A 25,716-nucleotide genomic window follows, 5' to 3' on the forward strand; every position below is an offset into this window, starting at 1 on the left:
CCTAGGAGAACTAGAGAAATGAGTACGTCTATCGTACACCGTAGATTGTGCACTTATATAGGTGCGTACATAGAAAACATACTATTAAATAATTATTCGGCGAAAGAAAACTACTGCTGGAAGTCAAACGATTTATTTTTAACTAACCAACGCAGTACCTATTTTTTTTTTTACACTTCAAAATATAAGTAAACCTGTTACCGTATAAAATTCGTTTTATATCAGTAGAAACACAGGTAGGCACCTAATTTATTAAGAAAAAGATTAATAAATATATAAAAATAATAAAATCCACGAAAGTGATTGTCTCAACGTATCAAAAACGGGAGCATTAAAAATCGATATCGAGTCCAAACCTGGTATCGTCTTCGTCTTTCTCGATTCTAAGCTTATTAATAGATAGTCTATGCAGCGCTTTCTGTAAATATTGCATTTTGAATAATTTTTTAAATAGTCTTAAAATTTGTGAACGATCGGATTCCGATCGAATCCGTTCTACTTCATTCGTATGTTGTTATCGACAAGAGACCGCAAATTTTTTCATATCGTATAATTGCAAGAAAAATCACCTTGCTTCTATTAATTTGTTCGATTCGATACTTGAACCGCCTGTCAAAGGTTTTTGCTTGATATTAGTAAAATAAAAATTGTTTCGAAGATTTGTTGATCGACTTGTAGCGATTAATACGTATTAATCGAAAAATATGAAAATTATTAAAAAATAAGAAGAAAAAGTTTGAAGAACGACAATAATTAATTCAGTATAAAGGATTCGATCGGCATTGACCAGGTTAGGTCGATTACCGATTGCGTAGCGATAATCGATTATTTCGCTTTCAGTTTATTCTTTACATGATTTATTCAGATTTTACCGGAATAATTCTATTTCGGTTGAATATATTTTTACAAAAATTAATACGTAAAATAACTTGCGACACTGTACTTAAAAGATTATTTAACGACAAACGCGATCTTTTTTTACGTATATTCATCGCCTTTTATTTTACTTTCTAATTTCGCTATCGAAAATTTGTTTATCGGTAATATAAACCGTCCTTTTATTTATTATTAACCCAGAAGAGCAGGTTTTAATTATATGAAATTTCATATTTGTGTATTTATTGGATTATACTTTCAGAAAAGCCAATTTGGTTTCGACCAAATCTTTAAAGATATTTCTTTGAACGTTTAGAGAAGGATCAAATGTTAGATATTAAATATAACTTGATCCAAAGTTCGGTACATCGTATTCACGGGGGAAATTAACCACCTTTTGGCCTTTCTAATTTCTTAATAATATGGTATCTGCGGTTAATGTTATTCAAACAAAAAAAAAAAAATACTCACAAAATCGTTGTTCTATGTTAGACGTTTTATAATTCACAGTGACAAGTCTAGAACTATTTTTAGCTGCATTATATGTAAAATCTCCCTATATTAGTTATCTAATAATATATTTTGTTTTATTACGCTTTTACAATATTTCTAATAAGTATTTTTGCATCTTAATAGGCCCGGGCGCAGCTTAGCGGAAAAGGTGTCTAGTTTCCACTAGTTTTAATCGTAGGTTAAACGGATTTGCTTAATCGTTTACTTAAAAAGGTTACTTACAGTATTCGATGTTTCTTAACGAATTTTCATTTTACTTAATATATCAGTCGATACTGAAACCTTTAGATAATTATTCGATCTATAATTGCCGATCTCCGCGGGAGGAGCGGTAGCGTCTGGCCTTTCGGCATCTCGGAGGTCCCGGGTTCGAATCCCGGTCAGACTTGGCATTTTTCATACGCTACAAAATTCCATTTTCGTATTCCGCGTACAAGCTTGAAAGCTTCTATTTAATTTCATCGGCCAAGAAATAAATAAAATTAATGTTTGTTATAAAACGGTCTAGTTCGATTTAATATTTTTAGGAGGTCTATTTTTACAAAGATCGTATAAACCTATATACGATTTCGCTTTAATCTTGAACAGTTTAGAATTATCTCTCAACTTTTCAATAATAATAATAATAATAGTAATCAAAATATCCGGTTTTTTATGGTACTTTATCCGTATGTCTTCGAATTTCTTTTTTCCCTCCAGAAATATGGCGACCAAGAAGACAAAACGTTCGACTGTTATCTACTAGCACGTTATTTCTTGCGGGCAATATCCGAGTTACACAATACGTTCCTGATGAAGATCGCTAGAGAGTAAAAATTAAATTAGAAGATCGAGGGTAAAAGATCAGTAGTAAGGTCAGAAGATGTTTGGAATTTCATACGGTCGGACGGTTTCTTAAATTTCCAAACAGACTTTCAGTTTGGTTGTTTCTCGATAAAAAATTAACCCGATATGTTTTTATCGTTTTTAAAAAGCCTAGGTACCTTTTGAATCGGGTGCTAGATTAGTAAGTTTTACACTGAAGACACCCTTTAAATTCTAAGGGACTGTAAGTCTTGTATTCGTCACAGATCTACGTGTATAGCCTGAGATTTATATCGACCAATTAATCTGGTAAAAACAATTTATTCGAAATAAATTGCATACAAAATACGACTACGATTAGAAAAGTAAAATTCTTTTCAACTTTTTTTACGTAGGTCGGCTAATTAGAACCTTTCATAATTTTTCCTCAAGAAATTTTTTTTAAACGTTATTTCTGTGGTTTTATTGTCGCTTTACCTTAATAACCTCCGGGACCACCGCAGGTATTGATTCAGAGGATGAGATGGGTTACAATTTTTGTAGCGTGTGAAAAATGCCATGCCTGATTAGGATTCGAACCCGAGACCTCCGGATGAAACCTTGTCCGCAACTTAAATTGTCAAACTAACAGTTATTGTTAGAATGTCGAGGGTAACCAACTTCAGCATAATTTTCCTTCTTGTAGCGAAAAAACAGATACAATTGTCGGGGTTTATATCATTAGTTGTTAATCCCTTGTAGCCGATTCTCGGGCACAAGAATTCCGCCATTAGCAATTGTACGGTTTCCTTTTTACCTTCAGAAAAATATTTTATTTACTCTTTCTACCATTTGATGTTATCCATACCGTTCTATAAAGACAACGAGTTTCTTTTTCTGAGGTAATCTAAATAGCTACCGAAAATTTCTTCATTGTTTTATTCCTTTCCGGGTGACGCAGGTTATATGGTAATTACGTAACCTTCCCCTACACTTCCCGACGTAGTTCCCTATGGTAGCCCGTAATGGCATTAGGATTAATAATATATATGTAGATAAAAGATTAAAATTTCATGTAAGAAAATTATTTATGACGAACCACCAAACTTTGAAATTATATAAGACCGGAAGTGTCTTTGGAACTGTTTCCGAAACTATCAACTATTAGAGTTGAAAAGATTTTCTACTCCAGTAACCCTCTGTGGCTTATAACCCTCTCTGATTTCTAATTACCTCTAATCTCTTGTCCTCTCTATTAACAACATTTGAAATACTGCGACATTCCCAACTTTTTCAAAATGTAACAGACCTTTAAAAAAAAGGAAAAATCATCTAGGAGACGTTTACGCTTTCTTGTCTTCGAAAGAGCTGATGCTCCCACTCCGATTAACAAAAATTTAATTATTGTAACCTCGTAAAAATTATTTTTAATAAGAATCAATATTCCTTATCTTCCAAAAATATTAAACACTATAATGTCACATGAAAGTTTGAATCCTTGTCGCCCTCCGTGGACCTCAATCTCTTATAAATTCGAAATTGAAATTTGGTATATTCAATTCCTTATTTTTCAACGAGTAAAAGCAAAGTAATGCTTTTACTCGTAAAATAGTAAAATAATGAAGTTAATTGTATTCTGTTATTTTAATAGTTTAATATAAAATATCGGTATCTCCGTAATTCATTAATCTTTACAGCACGAAATTATCGTTTAGGTTCTGAGGTAAACCGAAAACTTCTACTTCTTCTACACAATTTTATTACTCGACTACATACTCGTATAAATCTCCGTACCGATAAAAAAAAAATAACAATTTGGAATATATGAATTAAAGCTCCAAAGAAGTAAAAGGTAAGTTTTTATATTGATAAACTTATATTTTTTTTGTTTTGCCGAAAATTATATTTACTCTCGCACTGATAATAATTATTTTACCAGTCGACTCGTAAGTTTTATTCATTTCTAAAGCTATTTCAGCAGTAGCTTTTGGGGTTTTCAATAGTGAGAATTCACAATTTTCTCTAAAGGACAATTTTATAACGGTTTAATGTAGTCGAACATATTTGAAAATTCTTTAAGGACTCAAAATAATGTATTTTTTAAGAAATGCAACCCTTTTTATAGATTCATTTTTACGTTGTCATCGCGTAAAAAAATCATGTTAATTTATCGAACAGTTTTGAAAACTTTCGATTTAAATTTTCGTCGTGTTATAAATATTAGTAAAAATATTAAAATAATTCTGCTTCCTTAAAGTAATATTTAGATAGTAGAGAGTATCTTACAGTTTACCTTCTGATCTGCCCTCTGTTCATCTAAGTTGAAGTACAAGGAAATATAGTATATTATAAGTAAGAAGTACAAGTAAAATTTAAGTACACTAAAGTATAAGTAAGTAAATACATTAAAGAATAATTTTGCTTTGAAGTCGTTCTGCTTTTTTAAAGATGCAATCTGTTTCTCGGTGCGAAGTAATGATAACGCCGGTAGTATCTGTGTTCGAAAGTAGCAGCATTCGTTGTTCATGTTTTCCTTTGATATTTTCCCACTCGAGAAGCATCAATGAAATATTTACGCAGACAAAAGTTAATAGACCGGTAACATTTGCGACGAATTTTATCTAAACGTTTTTATGAAAATATAAGCCGATCCTACGTTATTCTCTTGTTAAATCAAAATCTTCTCGACACAGTTCTCCCGTTTTGGTTGCTTTTTTATAAGACTTCAAAAATTTAGGACAGAATGAAACAGTTGTGTTTACGGTTTATTTTTTATAAATGTTTATTCGCTTGTTCTAAATCGAACCGACACAGATGATACGAACATAAAAATGCAAATCGGACAATTTTATGTCAGTTCATCCACGGTAATCCAAATTCCGTAAAATAGGATCGATTTTTTTTTACCAAAACTCCGAAAGTAAAGTAATTTTGAATCGATGTCTTTTATGGAAGACATTTTATGAAATTCTATTAAACTATTAAATTCTATCTGTCCTTTCCATAGCAAAAAAAATTCTATCTTTTACCTGTACTTTTAACATCGGATGTTTGATTTAATTTTTTTTAAATTAAAAATCGATTAAAATTCTGTTTAATCGATCGATTTTCAAACCGTTTTTGTAAACTACTACTCATTTATCTACTGTTAGTTTACTTTTCATTACTCGCTCCCAGTAACTCGGTACCGAGTAGAATCGGTAGAACCTAAAACTATTTATTGTCGGGAATGTAAAAGAATTCTACGACAAAGTAAAATGATTTTCGATTGAAAACTGGATTAGCCATGTTGTAGAATTATTTCATAGGGTAATCGCTTCATGAAACGGCTAATATTCAAACTTTCGATGGATTCCGTAGACCTAGTTTTATATTATAATTATGAACGTCTAAATCTTTTTTTTAATTTGTCCACCTATTAGTGGAGAATCGATTATATCGTCGATTATCTTCGATATCGGTTTTCACATTTTTAATCTAGCTGATCGATGCGTCGATTAGCAAGCTTTCAGCGAGAAAAGAAACTGATCCCTGTTCTGTTAATTTCGCTTATATACCTTTCTAGTGCCGCCTAGGTCCTTTTTTACAGCTTATAAGAGTCTGTGACTTTAAATCGTCTTCAATAAAAGTCTCATATATCATTCTACAGACTCCATAACCGTAATAGCTGTCGGCGATCGTTCCCGTAAACGACAAGATTCGGCACGAGATGCTTTTTATTGTCAAGAATTACAACGATCTCGATGCCCGATAACAGCCTTTCTGCCGAACCTGTAAAGGTTTAGATGATGTTCAGCACTACAAGCGACAACTTCTAGCGACTCGATAATCAGACGTAAATTAATTCTCGTAGGAAACGATTGTTAACGGTGCCTATTACACTTCAGCTGCCTTATATTCATCAAAATCTTAAAAAGACTGCGACAAATAGTGTAACAGCGACGGCTTATTTATAATGTTCTGTCGGAAACAAACAATTATACACCGCTTGCACTCGGAAAGAGAAACCTCGGCCTGCGTATCACGGTAATAAAATAATTTTGATTTCATTCTAGCGAAATATTGATTCACAGCATACCTTTTGACGTTTATATGTGAAAGACATAATTTTTGTAGTCCGTTTACATGGAGTATTATTATCTCAGTTTTCCATCCGAAAGGTCCCAGGATTCAAGCGGTGGTAATAATTGGGATTTCATTCGCTAAAAAAATTTCAATTCCGTAATTCCATCCGTGAGCTTATGCGGTTACAAAAAAAATTTAAAACTGCTTGTTTAAGTACGGTAGAACGGCTTAGTTACGGATTAAATTTTTTTAATCCGCTCGTTTATACTAGTCTTTTTGTTAATTTTTTTAAAAATAGAAATGTATTTCTAGATTTTGGTTCCGACGAAGGAAATCTTTGGCGTCAAGAAAATCCGGATTTAGACGGTTTAAAAATATTAAAATGAATTATCGTAAGGTTGTTTTAAAATCTACCTTTTGTTGTATTCATTTTTTCTTAATTTTGTTTCAGATTACAGACTGTAGAACGTCGTTAATTTCTGGCTACCTCGGTTCGTCGGTCGCAAGACTCTTGGAATACCGATGAATGGGATGTCTTAATGCATAAAAGAACTTCTTGTGAGTATTATTTTACATTTTTGTGGGATTTAAACAACTTAAACATCGATCGATAACAATAATAATTTACCATCAACTTCCTCGCTTTTTATTTTATTTTAAAATTAGTTTACGAATAGGTAAACATTGATGTATAAATTAATTTTTTCTTTTTGTAATATAACATTACCGTTTTGAAGTTTACATTAAAGAAAAGTTAGCGCAGTAAAACCAAGAGAAATCCTACGGTAACGGCGATGGGGTAACGCCACCGAACGTCGATGAAGAATTATCTCGTGTATTGTTATTTGACTTTGAACCGGGCAAACTTTCTTTAACACGAGTCCTCTATTTAGTACAAGGTTTAAAAAGTCGTCGTTGTAAAAAATAAATAAGTACCCCGGTCTTCTGTACTTTTACAATCTGCTACCGCACAAAAATAATGCAACCGTTAGTAAATTTAAGCCTGTCTGGTAATACACAATTGATAATAATTAGTAAAAGTTTACCAGGAATTTAGGTTCCGAAAAAATATGTATTCCAGAAAATCACTGTAGCTGCATGATGTTAAGTTATTTTACAACGATGTACTATTTGTAACCTGATCGATCGGTTCTCGGCTTACCGAATCGCAACGGGTCCTCTCACGATGACATTTAAAGTTTTTTACCTCGACCAGTTCTATCTTTCTCTTAGACACAATATAAAAACGATCGACTCCAGTCTTCGAAAATCGATTACGATGCCCTGTATTTTGGAGTAAATTTTCTTTACGTTAAATATACGGTTTCTGTCAGTGAAATTGAGAATAAGCAAGTAAGTTTTCCGATATTTTGAGAAGACAAACTACAAATTCGGTGAGATCAGAAATCTACAAGGAATCAGAGTAAAGTAATAAATACAAGAAAGTCGTTTCATTTTTTCTGCCCACAAGTTTTTCCCGTTTGAATTCTAGCAAAAAGCCCAGTTTTCAAAATAAGATTTAAAATTGCGATCAGGCAAAAAGAAAACCGAGAATATTTTTATCCTTTTCATACTTATTATCGAATGAAAAATTTTGGTTATCGTTCGATGCTTATTATAGTTTTTGAATAACTTGAAATAGATATTTCCAAAACTTCATAATGTTCACGTACTGACAGATTTATTACCGACTCGGTTTACCGACTCGGATCAAAAAAAGTCTGAAAGTTTTGTTTACGTTTTTCATATTCATTCGAGTACTTACTTGTAAGAGCAAAAAGTGCCTTTAGGTAAACCGTTAACCTAACTTCTTCCTGTGGAATATTTTTTGACATTAATAATAAAGTTTATCGTTTATTTTTAAAAATGCAGTTATTCGAGCGGTCGGTTAACTGCGTTTCGAATAAGTGATCGTCCTACTGCTGTGAAGAAGATCGTTATGAAACTTGCTGATCCGAGATTCGGCGAGTGATGGCCAAGGAGTCCTTCTCGTTTAATAATTCGGCGAGGTTTAAAAGGGTTCGTACTCTATCCGGATTATTGACGATTTCAACGATAAAACTCTATCGATGCTTCTTTTCTATTTGTATTTTAATCTGTTTCAGATCACAGTACTGAAATCTCATCGCTGAATTCTTTACCAAATTGCCTATATCGGGTTTCATTCTTAATAAATCAGCAGGATTCACTTCCTAATGAAGGAAGGCGCTTTTCGCGCTTCGCATTATGCGTTATATTACATTTAAATAGTAAGCGTTTGGTTATCTTTACAGTTAATTCGTATTTTTGAAATACGTTTTCTGTAAAGGAAATTTTCTAAATTTGTGATCATATCTGTCTTAAAAGTACCATTTTTTACATTTAGCTTAATAGTTTGATAATGAAGAAATGCAATTAAGTAAAATAAAATAAAACTAATAATTTTACACGATTAGAACCTGATATATTTATCTTTTAATGGAAAATTACTGTTAAAATTCTATCTTTGTTTCTTTCTGCAATCATAAAATCATAATATAAGTGTAACCAGTATCACAGGCGCTTTTCGCGCTTCGCATTATGCGTTATATTACATTTAAATAGTACGCGTTTGTTTTTCTTTACAGTTAATTCGTATTTTTGAAGATTCCTTTTAAAGCTCGGGCAAAATTATCATATAAATGCGAAAACTGAAAGACTTAAAAGAAATTTAAAACTCGACGAGACGGTCGCTTTATTTCACACATTAACTAGTAAACAACGACTTCAGTTAACAAATCATTATAACACTTGCTTTACGATCGGTTAGCGTTCTTGGTGCTTGTTTTTATTCAGCAGAATTCGCAGAGACCGGTGAATATCTCCAGGTTACGAACATTTTATCGAGATTTTTTCTGTTTTTACAATATGAATTTTAAAAAACAATTATATAAAAAAAGAATATAAAATCCGAGGCTTTTTTTTGTTAGGAAATGAGTGAGTCTTATGCAGAAAAAATATTAATGCAAAACGAAAATCTGTGGAACAAAACGCTTGGAACACTAAACTCCGTTGGGAAAAACGGAATATTCTGTCTCGAACCGAAAAGGCTACGATTAAGGATTTACGAAAAAAATTTTATTTTTTTATTTTTTTTATTTACTTTTTTTGTAATGTTAACCCTTAGTTTCCTTTTTCTCCAGGGATGAGATTCCTCAAAAAGAAATCTCTTAAGGCAGTAAGTATCCTTTTCTTCAAGGTAACGCTAAGAAACGGTTTTGTATTTTGAGTATTAATAAAGTATTAATCTCTGCTCGCAAGCGAAAGGGACCGCAATAATTTCTACTCTTAAATAAATCTTTTTTTATTTCGGTATGTAAGGTACGCCTTGCGGTTTTAACTTTTCGTTCACCTAATACTACATAAACAGCAGTACCGGAATCGGATTTATTTTTTAACACGTCATTTATATATTTTGATCGGGCCTTTTGAAAAATAATTGAGAACAATAAAATATATATTAAAATTGATTTAGATAATCGCGCAGTTTTTCTGTTAAGCGGATTCGAAACGAAACGGAAAATGACCGTGTAAAAGGGTAAGGTCGTATAGAATAGCGGTGCGATTCGAGTTAGTTCAACCCGGTTATACCTTGAAAGCTTAAAGCTGCTTAAAATAACTGATTTTTGATAGACATGGAGTAAAAGTCAACAATTTTTTTAATCTATCATATCCAGTGCAGTTAGAGATGTGTCGTTTAATTTTTTTTTCTCTTATTAATTACATATTTATTTAGCTTAACTGCGCGTTTGTGAAACTCATTTATTACAGAAAGTTACCGTCTGGTATACGTTTTCATAATTATCTTTGTTTCGACCGTCGACTAATTACGTGTATTTTATCTTATGTAATTACGATTAATTATAACGGTACATACAGATATAAGTTTTCTTCGTGCGTTTTGTGTCGTATTAATTTTCTATTAAATAAAGTAGGTTTTTTATTTTATGAATGATAAAGTTTTATTAGCTCTCAATAAAACTCTTCGGTTTTTACATTTAGGGAATGCGCCATACAAATTGAAATTTACAGAATCGGTACAATTATTAAGGATTCGTCTTCTAGTAGTTTTTAAGTGTGTCTTGCGATTTTTGTATCTGAGTCTCATTACTTTATTCAAAGTTTATTTAATTATAAGCTGTAATTAATATGTAGTGTATGTATATTAAGAGCTTTTTTAAATCAGTTTTAAGAGTTGTAAATATGTACTGTTAGAGTAACAATTTTTCACTGTATGTAATTAGATATATTAAATTTGAAATTCTTAAACGGATGTAATGTTCACGTTTTGAATGTTGTCATGTATATCGACCGACAACGAGTTGGAGGGACTCGCAAGAAGTATCGCCGATCGATCTGCAAACATCGGTCTCGGCCGCTTTCAATGACCGTACAAACTTCGTTGTAGTTTCTATATTACGAATAAATATATAAACTAAACGACGATTAATAAAATACTACCCCTAACGAACGAAGATAACTAGAGGCCTGTGATTATTCTTATTTTCCTCCGTATCATTCGATGAGTTTCGAATTATATATGACGGTGAATAATTCGGAATAACGAAATAGACTACGCGAAAGAAAAAATGCTTACACAGTCGATCGGCCTTATTTAATTTAATAAATTTGAACGAAAATCGACAATCGTTTAAGACTTTTAAATCCCATAACTTATTATAGATCAGTGTGCGTTTTCAGCGTCTGTAGTCATAGCTATTTCTAGTCTTTATCCGTTTATTCCCGCGTTTGAAGGTGTGGTATATTATTCGAATTCAACGATATTAATCGTCGAATATAAACAAAGATACTTTTACGGGATTTATAATACTTTGCGTTGTAAAAACCTAACCGTAACAAAAATTTAAGAGTTTTTTAAAAAAAGTCTGATTTGATTAAGCCGTTAACACGTTAAAAAAGAAGTACGAGGACAGTCTATTCGTATCGCGATCTGGTGATATCTTCCTCTCGGTTTTCAGAAAGCTTCGATATCGCCTCCACGACAGGCAGAATAAAGTAACGGCGGACTGCCCTTCCTTCTCGTTTTCGGTCGTCAGCAATTATTGGACACGACTGTTAATCCGAAAAATGGCAGCAGTATTAAGTAACAAGTCGCTTGAACCCGTAGATCCGAACTTGTGTATAATATTTCCCACAAGGTCGATTCTAGGGGTCCGAGCTACTCGTTTTCGACATTATTTCTACGTCTACATGTACAGTATATTTTATTTATATTAAATATAATCTACGACCTCCTTAAAACAATTATACCTGTGTAATATATTTTTTATTTCGTTTCACAAGTCCTATTATTATTATTATTACTGTTATTATAATTAAAATAAAAATTATTATTATTATTATTATTAATTATTATTATTATTGTTGTTGTTGTTGCATTATAATATAGTATGCATTAATAAACAAAAGTCTGTAAATAATAATTAAAATGTACAGTCGGCCCGTACGGTATTAATCTAGCGGTTTAGCTAAGCGCTAGTTTTGTCTGTTCGAGTGACTCATTGTTGTAAAAGGTACCGATGGCACTCTTTATATGTACTGACTTTTCCACGTCGGTTCCTTTCTATCTTATTTAGGGTGCGCGATAGTGCAACATAAAGCCTACAAAGAGTATCATATCCAGACGGGTCAAAGTCACCTCGACTTTTTAATGTTAAAATTAAGATTTTCAATGACTATCGCTTATTGAAGGAAATATAATTGTATCGAGTCGTAAAAAATTCCAAGTTCTATCGTACCGAATATACTGTACTTTTATTCTTTAAAGAGTGTACAACACTGAAAATATAACTGTTTTCCTTGCCCTTGTTTATCTGTACTCCAGTTTTTTTACAATATTGAAAATATTGTACATTTTTTAAATAGTCAATAGTTTTACATTAAACTTCTTTTATAGTCGACTAGCAGCTAGCTCCTATCGATTCGATCTAAATTTTTACATTTTTTTAAAGAGAAGAAATTTGATAATCGATTGAAAATTCTTAACAAAATTCGATCTACTATACGGCTAAAACTGATATTTGATTTATGTAACGTTTTGGAAGCATCCACAAAATGATAATAAACGTGATAAAAATATGAAAAGAGTAAACTGTAGATAGCGTCATGAAGAAGAATTAAAAAAAAATTATAATTGACTTTTCACAAAAAAGGTTTAATAACTAGGCCTCCTGCTCCTTTTGGTTTGGCTTGCTATAAAAGGTAAATATGGACCGTGAATGTTGTGCACAAAGAGTTACTTCAAATAAATGTTTTGTGAATCGTACTATAAAGTTAAATCGCGTAAATTTAAAATGAAGTACGGGCCTGCTGTACTCTTATTTAGATTTTCTGATCTTGATGACAATTAAACGAATGATGTGCTTTAAAAATTAAATCCTCGCTATTACAAGCGCTAATGAATGATGTTCAAACTCTATAGTGTTGATTAATATTTTTAACTTTTTTAACTCGTAGTCATTCTTACGGCAGAAAATAATTAAGATTTTATTTTTGTCTTTTATTTAGCGTTTTCTTCATCTTCAAGATAAATACTACTCGGAAAATCCAACTGTTAAACCGGGTATCGGGAAAACTAAACTTGTTTATACGAGTCTGACATCACTAGTACAGTTTTTTTTGACAGACTATTAATCGGTAAGATTTTTTACGCTTAGACTTACCTGCAGAATTACGAGATAATATTCAGAAATTCTGCCTGTTTTGTCTAAGGTTTTGGGAACACATGAGCTTCTACTTTGTACCACCCGCCTCGACTACGTGTACAAGATTTGTTCGTAATACATTTTAAATTTGTGACACTTCTTTCGAAAAATCACTGATTTGTTTTATAAAATATGCTGTAAAATTTCTGAAACTTATTCTGTTCAATCGATCCTCAAAATAATTACCGCATAACCATTTTTTCAACAAGAGTTGTATAGCAGTGACACGATACTGTTAGTATAGTTTCTAAACGCATGTTTTTTTAAGGAAAATTCTGATAGTATATATTTATCTCACGGCCTTTGTCCCGATTTTTTTAATGAATTATCTATCTTAGAAGTAAATGTATTTTCTTTTAAGATCTTTTCTTATTTTCATTAAAAATGATAAACCGTATTTTCTCGTTTAATTTCTTTAATATTATTTATTTAATATTTATATGAAAATGAAATTTAGCAATTTTTTTTAATAATATAGTACGATGTGATATTCCCTATTTGTGGCTTTTACAGCACCATAAATGTTAGTTTAGTAACTAATATAGGTGATCGTACGTTCTTAAGTTACTTCAAAATTTAATAAAATGCAAACGCATGGAGACAGGGAGGTAGAATTACGGGATGTAAAAGATGTTTTTTTTTTATTTTCTTTGTTGTACCGAAAATGGAAAAAATATATTACCTCTCTCCGTCTTATTTGCAAGCCTTTTAACGATAATTGCGATGTTTCCCGTTTAGATTTCTTCAAATCGATTATGTTGTTCCCTGTTTTTTATTATAATACAACTAAATAAAACAAAATAATATCGAGTCGACGACACAGAAAAGATGATAGCCGGTATCTGTAATCGATTTCAAAAACAAATTGTATTGTAATGTAACAGTCCGGTCTAAATCGATCATCCTTACTAGAGTCTAGTTAAATTGAAATTAAGCGTAAACAAAGACGGTTTGCTTTAATCGACCGGACAGATAATTAAATCTACGAACTGGAATCGACATAATTTTTTATATGTTGCATAAGTTTTTAAAAAATATTCGACCCTTCATTCAGCTATATTCTACTAAATATTGGCCATTCATTTAATTATATATCTATTTATTTAACGATCTATCATCGTAAAAGGACATGTGACAAGTCAGTCCCCGAAATAACATTGTCGTTCTCAAGAATAACAAGCATCACATACCAGACTTATTGATGATGACAAGGGGCGAATCGGCTTCCCCTTGCCATCTTTAAAGAATCGAATGTACTGTCGCTCTTCGATATCTGGAGTCCGACGACATAGAAGTGACATTTGCCCCTCCAAGAGACATCTTTGCTCTGATCGCTCGGATATCGGGTTGTACAGTGGAAATTATACTCTCGATTTAGAATTTATTATTCTGATCAACACCTCTTGTAATTCGGAAGCTTCACAACCACCTCGGTTATAAAAAAAAAGATCGAGTCAGAACGTGTAAAGCGATAAATTAACACGTACCCCTATTTATAGTGAAGCAGTGCGTTGTACGCATCGGCTCTACTCTGTAATAGACTGACTTTCAAATTAACCTTGCTGTATTACAAAGGTATTTCATCGATATATAATATCGGTGTACCGTAACTTTAGTCGCGGTTCTAAATTTCCTTACGTCCGATCTTTTTACTATAAGTTACTATTTATTATTAATTTAATTCGTACGTAACTTCCGTTGTCTGTCGTTTTTATTTACATCAAACTATTTAATCTTTCGTATGTAGTTTCCATTTCGTTTAAAGGTTTGATTTTGATTTTTGAAATTCAAATAACACTTTAAGGTGTGAGGCTTCCAATCTTTTAATTTGTTTTATAAAGCGACGCTGTTTCAATCCGACCCATAAAAAAAGGAACTGAAATTTTTATTAAAATAACAGTATTTTAATTCACGGGCTATTTTATTACCTGTTAGTAAATAGATGTACTACAAATAAAAACGTGTGAAATTACTTAATTCTCTCTTATGTTAATTTTCTCTCTCTCTCTTTCTTCTAGCCGTAGACCGCGCTCCTTGCCTATAACTTATGGTAATTAGTCGAAGAAAAGGTATATTAATTTGTCGTCGAATACATTTGTTCGGGTACTGATCCCGAACGGTCTATGCTGATGAGAAGACAGGAAATCGATCGTGTTATCTCATAACTAAAATCGGTGGTACACCTCGCCGGTTACGCATCGACTTCGTATAAATTTAATAGCACTAGCGAGAAAGCCGAACCGACCTTCGGACTAATAACTAAAACGAACATATTTTTTTATTATAAAATAAAAATCTAATTTCATTTACGCAATAAAATAATACTAAAGAACACTGAATATTAATTTTTTCGCTCCAAAGTAAGTAAACTACGGTACTGTATCTGTTCACAAAATAATCAGTTTTATATGTGATTGCATGTCAGGTACCACGACTATACGATCTGAAAAGTTTGGTTAAAATACATTCCTCAAGAGGAAATCGCTCAAAAAACTATTTCACCCGGAACGGGAGCTAATGTAAAATCTTTCTCTTGTTAAAAATTTTGTTCCCTTTATTTTTTTTTACCCCTTGAAATTTTTCACTAAAATGCATTCTCACCGTGTGTCAGGGGTTGGTAATTTAAAAAAAAATCTCTGTGAAAGTTACTGCATAAGAATTCTGAGCGTATAAACTGAAAAAAAAGATTTCTCCAAGAGAGGATGGAGGCCGCGTTTGAAGTTTAAGAGCGTTTCCCCGAAAAAATTATTTCAAATTTTTATTGTACTTCACATTTAAATCTAAGAATATTTTGTCGGTAAGCGGACCGAAGGAAACCTCTCTGCCAGAAGATGATCAGACCTCTCGTTAAAAAATGTAAAAAAACCTTTTTATCGTGTTTTTAGCAAATTTTATGGATCATCTTATCTTACCGTTTGATATATTCACCCTGATCGAGAAATGTAATTATTTTTCTTCAAGAGTGGAACAGATCTCAAGTATTTTAAACGATAGATAACAAAAATCTGAATCGGGATCGATTTTAACGCATCCTGCAGTCGTCGTTAAAAATCGGTTCAGCCTTTCTTCTGCCTGAAGCACGGACGAACAAGTAGAGGCGAGTCAAAATAATGTGTTATAGCGTTAACTATGCGTGTAACGCGAGGGTAATAAGAAAACCCTTCGATGGTATATAGAGCGTGTAGAAAACCACCTATTATACGAAATAAAATAGGTTATTTAAATTTTATACGAACTGTATACTAGATCATTTATAACAAATTCGATAAAGCTTAAAACTTAACTATTTGCTTGACGGTGGCTCTTAGACGTTTACGTTGCTCTTAATTTTTTACCTGCTCTTCTCTGCTTTCTGGAATTTTATTATAGATTATTATTAAAATTTATTTTACAAAATTTAAGGAAACTACATAAACCACCGATTTTTTTACTTAATATCGCTCGATATTGGATTTTACACTCCTGTAAAACGCGCAAAAAATATCCGAAAAGCTTTTTCGAAAGACAATCATTTATTAAAAAATGCATTTCTCGTGAACGATCTCGATTAGATTTTATTCGACCGATAATTTATACGAGATTAACTACATTTTAATAATCACTGCTCCAGTCATAAACGATCACTCTCAAAAACTTTTTATACCTAGTTTTAACTGTCGTAAAAAAATAACCGTCATCTGGGGACTACGGAAATTATTCGTCGCTAAATAATTTTAAATTGTAAACCTTTATTAAGTGGTAGCACCTGCAAATTTTTTAAACCCCCATTTATGTCGTTTCAAAGATAAGCCTTTATGAATATACTGAAAAGATCTTTTATCCCAAATGTTAAGCACTTTTGTAACATACCGGATTAGGTAGGCGTGATATAGACTAGAGGAAAGTATTAAAAAGTTACCTGTTTTCGTAAAAATTATGAAAAAATCAATTTTAGGAAACAACAGAATAATAATAATACCAGCTTATACAATAATATAATAACAGCTTCTGTTCCACCGATGATGATGAAATAAACTATTTATAAATACAAGCGTATGTCGGCCCGCTTTACTTTAGAGTAATAACAAATGAATGCGGCCTGCTGCTGTTGTAAATCGAATTTATTATACTCTTCAACAGAATTATCGTATTTTTTTTATTATTGAATAGTTGAAACGTACGTAAAGTGGAGCAAATATTTTTGTTCCTGTGAGGTTCTCGAAATATTTCAGGATAAGCGAGACGAAAGGAATTAGGGTAAAAACGGCAAAAAATCAATTTTGACCGAAAAGAGGACGAGGCCCCGGGCGTGTTTTGAAAATTTTGTGCAGCCTTATCGTTCGTTCTGGTTATCGAGCTTTTCTTCGGTGAATGTTTCACTAAAAACGTTCCGGTAGCCTTTTTTAATCTACGGTAACAAACGATAAATACAAGTGCTGAAAAACAGCAGAAACCTTTCTACATTATAAAACTTTCTAAAGAAATAAAAAAGGTCTCTGTATTGATATTTCAGTTTTGTAAATATTAGCTAATCGAATCGGGTACTGCGAAATACGTGGTCACCGACCGATCCCTACCCTTGTCCTTGAAAATTTGCTCTTCATTGTTTTATAACATTAGTTTTATTCTTATTCTTTCCACGAATCGCTATGCCGATTAGACTACAGTCCTGTATTTGAAATTCGTCTTAATATCGAGAAGCATTTATAACTACATAAATTGTCTAAACACTTTGCAACAAATAAAATGGCTATCGGTTAATAAATACCTAAAAAAACACACATTAATTGTCGATAGAAAGTTAAATAAATAACTACTGCACCATCTATTTTGCAAGATTCGTCATCTCCTATTAAGTCGGAGCGATGTAGGCCTATACGTCTTCTCAAGACAAAAAAGAGACAACGATATGCTTTGCACTTCCTTTTCTAGTGTTTTTGTGACCGTGACGCGTACAAAGCACCGATAGAAGATGCCGGTTAGAGTCGTTATTTATGTGAGTAACCAACGGTCGCTGTACGGTCAGAACCTGTGGCAGAGAGGGTGAAGATGGCAATCGCCTGGCAGAATACCGTCTGAATTTCGCCGGATTCGCCGTAATACGTGACCGTACATTCAACTTTAGGAAGTAAGCGTCGGAAAACCGCTTAATTTCTTCGATTTTACCAGAAACCAGAGCACTAGATGCTTCTCTCTTTTGAGAACGGTCGTGCCGTTTCGAATAGCGACTTATTACTGACCGGTCGATTATCGTACGCTTACCGCACGCTACGAACAAAACATGAGTCGTCGTAAGGTACCGCCTTAACGCGTTAGTCGAATACAAAAAATAAATAAAATCGCAAAAGTAACGCGATCAAGAAAACACCCATAATATCATTGTAGTCGTAATTTTCTCGAATAAGTTGTTTAATGACCTGAATTTCTTAATTTTTACCGGATGAAACCGAATACCGAGTGCACAGTCGGTAAGAATAACGATTGCGGCTAATTCTCGTTCGAATGACCTTTGTATGACATCGCAATAATTATTAAATCGGCTGCTTCCACGTCGGTGGGGAAGGCGTCAACCCGGTACTCGCCGTGACACGAACTCGCCGAATCTCCTGCTCTGTACAAATACTATATCATCATGCTGTCATCCTTATACTAATTACTTATTTTGAGCCAAAAAAAAAACTGTTTCCACTGGGTTTTTTATTTATTGCGATTAACGGAAATCATCTACTGTCAGAGGAAAGTTATTCCTCTCGAAAAGTTATTCTTGCTCTTAATGAAACTATAGTAATAGTGAATTACATTACGATTCGTGATGGTTTTCGTACTTTTTTCTATTTTACCCGTTTAAGGTACGGATTACAGTGCACCAATCAGTAACTGTGCTCGACGGAAAAATTCATAAAAAATAAAATAAAGGATAAATACTTAGTTCCCTGTTTTCGTCCCCCTCTTTCAAGATTATTCGGGCACCGAAGTCCGGCTATTTCCGTTAAAATATTTATTTCCGTTTGTCGATCTACGCGGGAATTTAAAGTTTGCGATCTCGGATCTTTATGCTCCCTAAAACTGCTAGGTTTAGAAAAATAAGTTCTCGTATTAAGCTTCCTGCAGGATGTGTTAATTTTGTCAGTTTTATTTCATAAAATAATTTCTATAAAAACATTTTCTTATTGTAACAATGCTGGTAAGTTTGAAGCTCGCTTGATAGTAATGTTAAAAAAAAAAATATATATATATTAAGTGACATTTCTGGTTACTTTTGTCAAAAAACGGGCGATTTCATTTGATTATTAATATTCATCTAAATAATTGTCGGTAAAGTTGCTTTATGACAATCTTTCTTTAACAGAAACGTTACTTTAAATCCAGGAAAACCACGCAAGAAAATTTTAAGAATATATCCATTAATCGATTAATGGATATATTCTACCGCATTATTATTAAAATAATAATTATTTTCATTCTCAGAGTCTTCGCTCGCTAGTTTTCCGATTACTTGCCGTTAAAGTATATAATGTCAAGTTATCACACAAAACATTCTCTTTTTTTCAAAATTGCAGTGTTTTCAGAAAAGTAGATATATAAACGTAAATATTTAAAGGAGTCTTTTTTTTCTACCGTGTTAAATGAAAGCTCTTATTCTGCAAATTAATAATCTAGTACGTATACATCAAGTAACATAATGTATTCGAGTCGATAAGATACAAAATAACAAATAAATTTGTATCCTCCATTTTTGTAATAGAATCATCCTCTTCCATTTTGCTGCTTCCCAAAAACGCTAATGCTAAAGGAATCTTTAGTCAGGTTAGGTAAACGGTACAATTGTTTTTATTTATAAACAAAACTCATAATCGCGTGATGTTTCATATTTTGGGTTTTAATATTTTTAACCAAGTTTAAATAAAGGAGGTGGTTCTCACTTCGACCCTTAATATTTTTAAGTGTGTTCAGCTTAAGCGACCTGATTTATTGATTTTATTCAATCTTGTTTTTTTTTTATAGAGTAAGTTTTGTCTGTTATTCTCGTAGTAAGTTTCTTACGGTCGCATCAGGAGCAGATTTTTTTAAACGAAATATACGGTTATATGGATTATTGAAGATATTTTTAATATGTTTGTCTAAAGTAGCACACCGATTGAGAAGAACGCATTAGTAACAAAAATTATACTATTTAATGTTCATCGAATTAAAAATTTTTGAAGTTGGCGCCAAATTAGGGCCAGTCTATTGATATTTGTTTTTAATCCAGACCTTCTCGAAGTTTAAAGAATTGAATGGTATGTCGTTTTTTTTTTAGTTCGTTTGAAGTCTGTTTTACTAACTTCCTTTTAAAGTTTGTTTTATTTTAGTAATTTTAAGAAAGAAAGTTAACAGTTCTACGTAAACGAAACGATACGTTTAACAAGAAACATGATGTATCGTATTGTAAAGAAGGGTTTTAATTATAGATGTTTCCTTAAAAATTAATGTTTGTTAACAAATTTCATTAAATTAGGTTAAAATATTATAAAACTAAAATAACGAATAAAAGTATACTAATTTTTTTTTATTTAAACATTTTTAGGTACTACTTCCGTTAATAACTTGCGCGCGCATACACAACCCGTTTACAGAGTTATAATTTACACATTTTTTTTTGTGAAAAATCGAGTACGCTTCAGAAACAGAACGTATGCAAAATGGTTTTACTCGACCGACCGTGCCGTTGCGTCGATCGTCAAACAGGTTCGGTGTACTCTTGTTTATATAGAACCGCTCTATAAAGTACAAAACTGGACCGGGCTTAAAGTACCATCGGCTTAAAGTACTAAGTTTTGATCAAAACTGTAAAATTGTTTTTCAGTATTAATCAATTTTTTTATCTTACACTCGGCTTTTAACGGACCATTTTTTATTCTATATGAACTACAGGAATTCGTGCGAGTTTTTTCATTTACATTTTAAGATGTATCTATGTATTTTAGAGTGTAAGTACGTACTAAGAAGTGAAAAATATTTTTTGTAATACAGTAGAACCCCGTTCGACCGGAAAGTTATGTTTATATTTCTCGTACCGAACGATTACGATTATACGTACACTTAATATCAAATATTTTATATTGTAATAATAAATAATATGATTTATTATTACCGGTAATAAGTAGTTTTATTACTGACTTTATTAAATCGAAATATTAAAAAAAGAATTGTTTGCTAAATCCTTCAGGATGTTTCATTTTTAATTTAAATAAGAAAACCCGATAAGAAATCTCACATTTCTTTGATAAATAGAATCTTATCGCTGTATAAAATTGAAATCGCTTGTAATATTTCGTACAAGTTTTGTTTGTGTGTTTTTAAAGAAAAAATAACTGTTTAATTTGTTATATACAACAAATATTATGTTCACGCGTTATCGGGATCGATTTATTGTTCGAAATTTCTACTGTGTGTTAAAATTAAGTCGAAATAGTTCCGGTTAATCGGGGTCATACTGTAATTATATATGATAATTTATATTACCGATAAATATAGCAGCAAAAATTACAATATCACATAATTTTAATCTAGTTTTACTTTTGTAAATTGACTATGCGTACTTTAAATAGACGTAGAGACCTATTTTCTAGATCACAATCTAATTTAGATTTAAATTTATTAGCACTAAGTAGTTTTTAGTACATGATGTTGCTGCATACAGTACATAACACATATCGTATGTACTGTATATGTTCTAAATTTTTTTTTATTTTTAAAAAGAGATTTTTTCTTTAAAGTAATTTTCTTGTATTTAGGTGATGTAATTTGCTTTATAATTGTTTGTTGTATACTCTGTGTGTGTGCATGTATATATATATTTATATTATTATTATTATATATTGTATATATATAATGTATTGTTTTATATATATATATATATATATATATTTTGTATATATTATTTTATATAGTATATATGTTGTGTATATATATATATATATATATATATATATATATATATATATATATATATATATATATATATATATATATATACAGCGTGGGCGAAAAGTCCCTTTACATGTTAATAGCATAATACAGTTAGATATGTAGATAAACATTGTTATGAATACAAAAAACAGTATATTTCAGTATTTATGTCTGGTTAACATTAACATTTATTGTGAATAACATTGTTACAAAGGTTCAAGGTTCATTTATCAACAACATCAGTGTGCACTCCTCCATGTTCAACGCAAAGGTTGATGCATCGCTATGTTCTTGTGTGCATCCGCTGCAGCATATCAGGGGTGATCCTTTCAAATGCCATGCGAACTCCGTCTTTCAGTTGATCGTTGTTCACGTATCGACGTTTACGAACGTCTTCTTTTATTATCTCCCGTACTGCATTGTCCGGTCTGGGCTTCGTGGAGGCCATGGCAACGGTGCTGGAACGTCTCGGACCTTAAACCGCAATCCAGCGGTTTAGAAACAGTTCATTTAGCCGTGTGAGGACACTCACAGCAAAATGTGGTGGAACGCCGTCTTGTTGAAGTGTAACGGTGTCAGCTGTTCCTCTTGCCGTTAATATTGGAAGCAACCACGTGTTAATCGTGTGAAGATAGATGGTCTGCCGTTATCCCTGCCCAAATCATAACATGCAGTGGATTGCACTTGATTTCCTCATAAAAGTGCGGATTGTCTTTTGTCCAAAAAAGACGTTTCGATTTGGTGAGCTACGATAAATCACACACTTGTCAGAACATAACGTTTTTTTTTTTATCATTTGCATGTGGGAAGCGGTGCGAGCAGCATTTCACATGCATACATACGTTGTTCCAAATCACGATCGCTCAACACATTCATTGAGGATAGCCGAAAACATGAAACATTCAAGTCTTTCCGCGTGTGGTCCCGCATAGTCGATCGCGGGATGCCTAATTCTGCAGACCGCTTACGGGTTGACTTCATCGGCGATCGTTCAATTGATTCCGCCACAGCAATACAAGTTTCGGTGCGAGTCTTAAGCCTTCTGCTACGTGGTGCATCGAGAACACTTCCTGTCGCAAAGGTTTTCTTCTTTCATGCAAATAACGTTGGTCGTAATAGCGGCGGTTTACCAAACCGCTTAGCGAAGTCCCTCAAAATGTCTGTCATTGTCTTCTTTATGTTCTAACGGTCGTAAACCCACACAGAAGCCACCAAACGCTCCTCAACAGTGAAAGCACTTGTATCCGCCATGGCCTAACTCGAAACTGTCATATACTTCTCACACTAACCTATGTGACATGCGCAGGACTCAGCTTATGGCGGGAAATAAAAAGTCAATCTGCTCAACAGAAAAATACAAAAAATATCCTTTTTTTTGTATTGTTTTGTATTAATAACAATGTTTTTATTTTCATGTGTAACTGTACTGTGCTATTAACATGTAAAGGGACTTTTCGCCCAGACTGCATGTAACAAACGATGAAACCTGGGTTTAGAACTACGAACAATCATCACTAAAATAAAAATAATAAATGTTTTAACGTAAAACTCGTTTAAAAATTACTTCAAGTCGGTACGTTGCCCTTTAAAGGATCCATTCGGAACTGTACAACGTTTAATAAAGAAACCGTTATATTTTAACCTATTCCCTTATTTCGTTACGGCCTAAAGGAATCTGAACTATACCTTTTTTAATAGCTTAAATCCTTTTACTCTTGGAAATAAAAGGTAAAATCTTTTATGAATAAAAACTGTACGGGAATATCTTCCCCGAACGGAAACTTTTTACGTCGGTAATCGAATCTATTACACGGTCTTAAAGTCCCGAAAACGGTCTATTTAAAAAGTGAACTAAAAACTGGGTACTTTTTTGTAAATATTTTAAGTCTCCAAATAACCCTTAAAAGACCTTATTTACACGGTAATCCAGAATGGAACAATTTTTAAAAATTACAGCGAGTTAAATTTTTATAAATAACACGCGTTGTACGCGGTTCTAAGCCCGATGAGGAGTCAAACTGTTTTTCAGACGGCACTCCGCTCCGATTATTTTTGGGATGCGCAGAAGGTTGATAATTGAAAAATTAATCTTCATTTATGAATAAAATAAGATCATTTTTAGAAATTCAGTTAGCAAATCGTATTAATTCTCTGAAACTATTCTTGCCGATAACAAAAATATATAAATAATAAAAGAAGAAGACTCTTCTCCTTATATTCGATTCGCTACTGTTTCTTTTACAGCTCGGATAACGTGGCCACTGTTGAAAAGCTATTTACCAGAAAGAAGCGAATTTACAATTCTTGTCCGAGTTAAAATAAATTACGAATTAAACATTTAGTTATTATTTTTTACGTTTTATCTTAGCCGAACGTAGCGAATCGTTTAATGACTTATTTGTTTCTTACGCAAAATATTTGTGCGTGTGGCTTTTGTATCAAAATTGTTTTTTTTTTTTATTTTTATATTTGTTCAAAAACCCTTGTAAATTAGAGTAAAAATAAATATAATTAAATTTCTTTAAAAATTATCTTACACGTATCAATTTATAAAAAATAAGTAAATAAAAGTTTAAAAAAGAAATAATAATAAAAATAATCGCGAAATGTTAATCTTGTTTTTAATGTATTTTGAATTTTACCTTTTTGGAATTGAAACCGATAAGATTTTTTTTTTTTTTTTGTTATTTTATGTTGCTGAAGACTTCCTGTATTTATTTTGAGAAAATTTATAATTGAAATGTGCAAAAACAGCACGCCAGCAACAAATAAAAGTAATGTAAGAGTAAAGATTTGAAAGCTTTCAAAAAAGGAGGAAAGAATAAATGCGTGCGGTTAATTATAAATTCAGATTACTAGTGTACTGAAAATCAAGAACATACGGCCTGTGTATAGACGCGTTTTATACATTAATTTTCTTAAAGAATATACGTAATTAATAAAAATCAGATGGAATATTACCTATTACAAAAAAGTACACGTTTCGGCCGCATATCGATTGTTTTTTCCAGACGAATTTTTTTTTTTTTTCATTAAATTAGAACGTGGAATCCACGTATAAAATTGTTATTGCGATATAACAAAGAAGTTATAAATAGATCTGACGCTTTAAATCGTAGACTAATCGCAGATACAGCTGTACTTTTATAGTAAAATATAAAGAAGTCAAGAAATAAGCGTATTTATTCAAAATATGCACGGCGTTAATTTACTTTACGTAATGACAGCGTTATTTCTAATTACATATATTTAATACGTAAAAATATTTATTATAAATAACAAATACATTACGAATAGATAGCTAGCTAGATACAGATGTTAGAAATTATAATTTGACGTGATTTAAGATTTAAAGATATCTATCGAAATCGTTAGAACCGAGATGTGAATCGTTAGATGTAACCGTAAAGACTTCCGTACTAAATTTAGTGTAAGCTCTATACTTTTGTAAACATAGAGACGTTATTGGCGCTCTCCGATCAGTTAACGCGGCACCACGGTGTAAGAAAGCGCATGCGTAATTTTTTATGTACCATCTAGGTGTCTTGTTACACTCTTATAACGGCCGTCGACAATTAGCCTTTATGTAACGTCGGAACGTTTACATGTTGTAAATAATAGAAAAATATGCGAATAAATAATCGGTTATGGATTGTTTCCTCCGACTACAAGTCACTCTTACGATACGTACGTAACGAGGATACGGGTATGTGTAAGCCCACGCTCGTGAAAAGAGAGATGCGATTGAATCGAATGGCTGTTACCACTATTTTTATTGTTACAGTATATAATAGAATTTATAGCG

The 25,716-nt window shown here is 32.2% G+C and overlaps 1 long non-coding RNA gene across 1 annotated transcript in view; it reads left to right on the plus strand.

The window, feature by feature from the left end:
- Positions 1–25,716, plus strand: part of LOC142322833 (uncharacterized) — a 301,594-nt gene that overhangs the window by 251,437 nt on the left and 24,441 nt on the right. Inside the window, exon 6 of the long non-coding RNA XR_012755944.1 lies at positions 6,689–6,795. This is a non-coding gene — a long non-coding RNA (uncharacterized LOC142322833). The remainder of the gene's footprint in view (positions 1–6,688; positions 6,796–25,716) is intronic.

This window comes from Lycorma delicatula, chromosome 4 (genome assembly GCF_047948215.1).
Source record: "Lycorma delicatula isolate Av1 chromosome 4, ASM4794821v1, whole genome shotgun sequence".
Classification (NCBI taxonomy): Eukaryota; Metazoa; Arthropoda; class Insecta; order Hemiptera; family Fulgoridae; genus Lycorma; species Lycorma delicatula.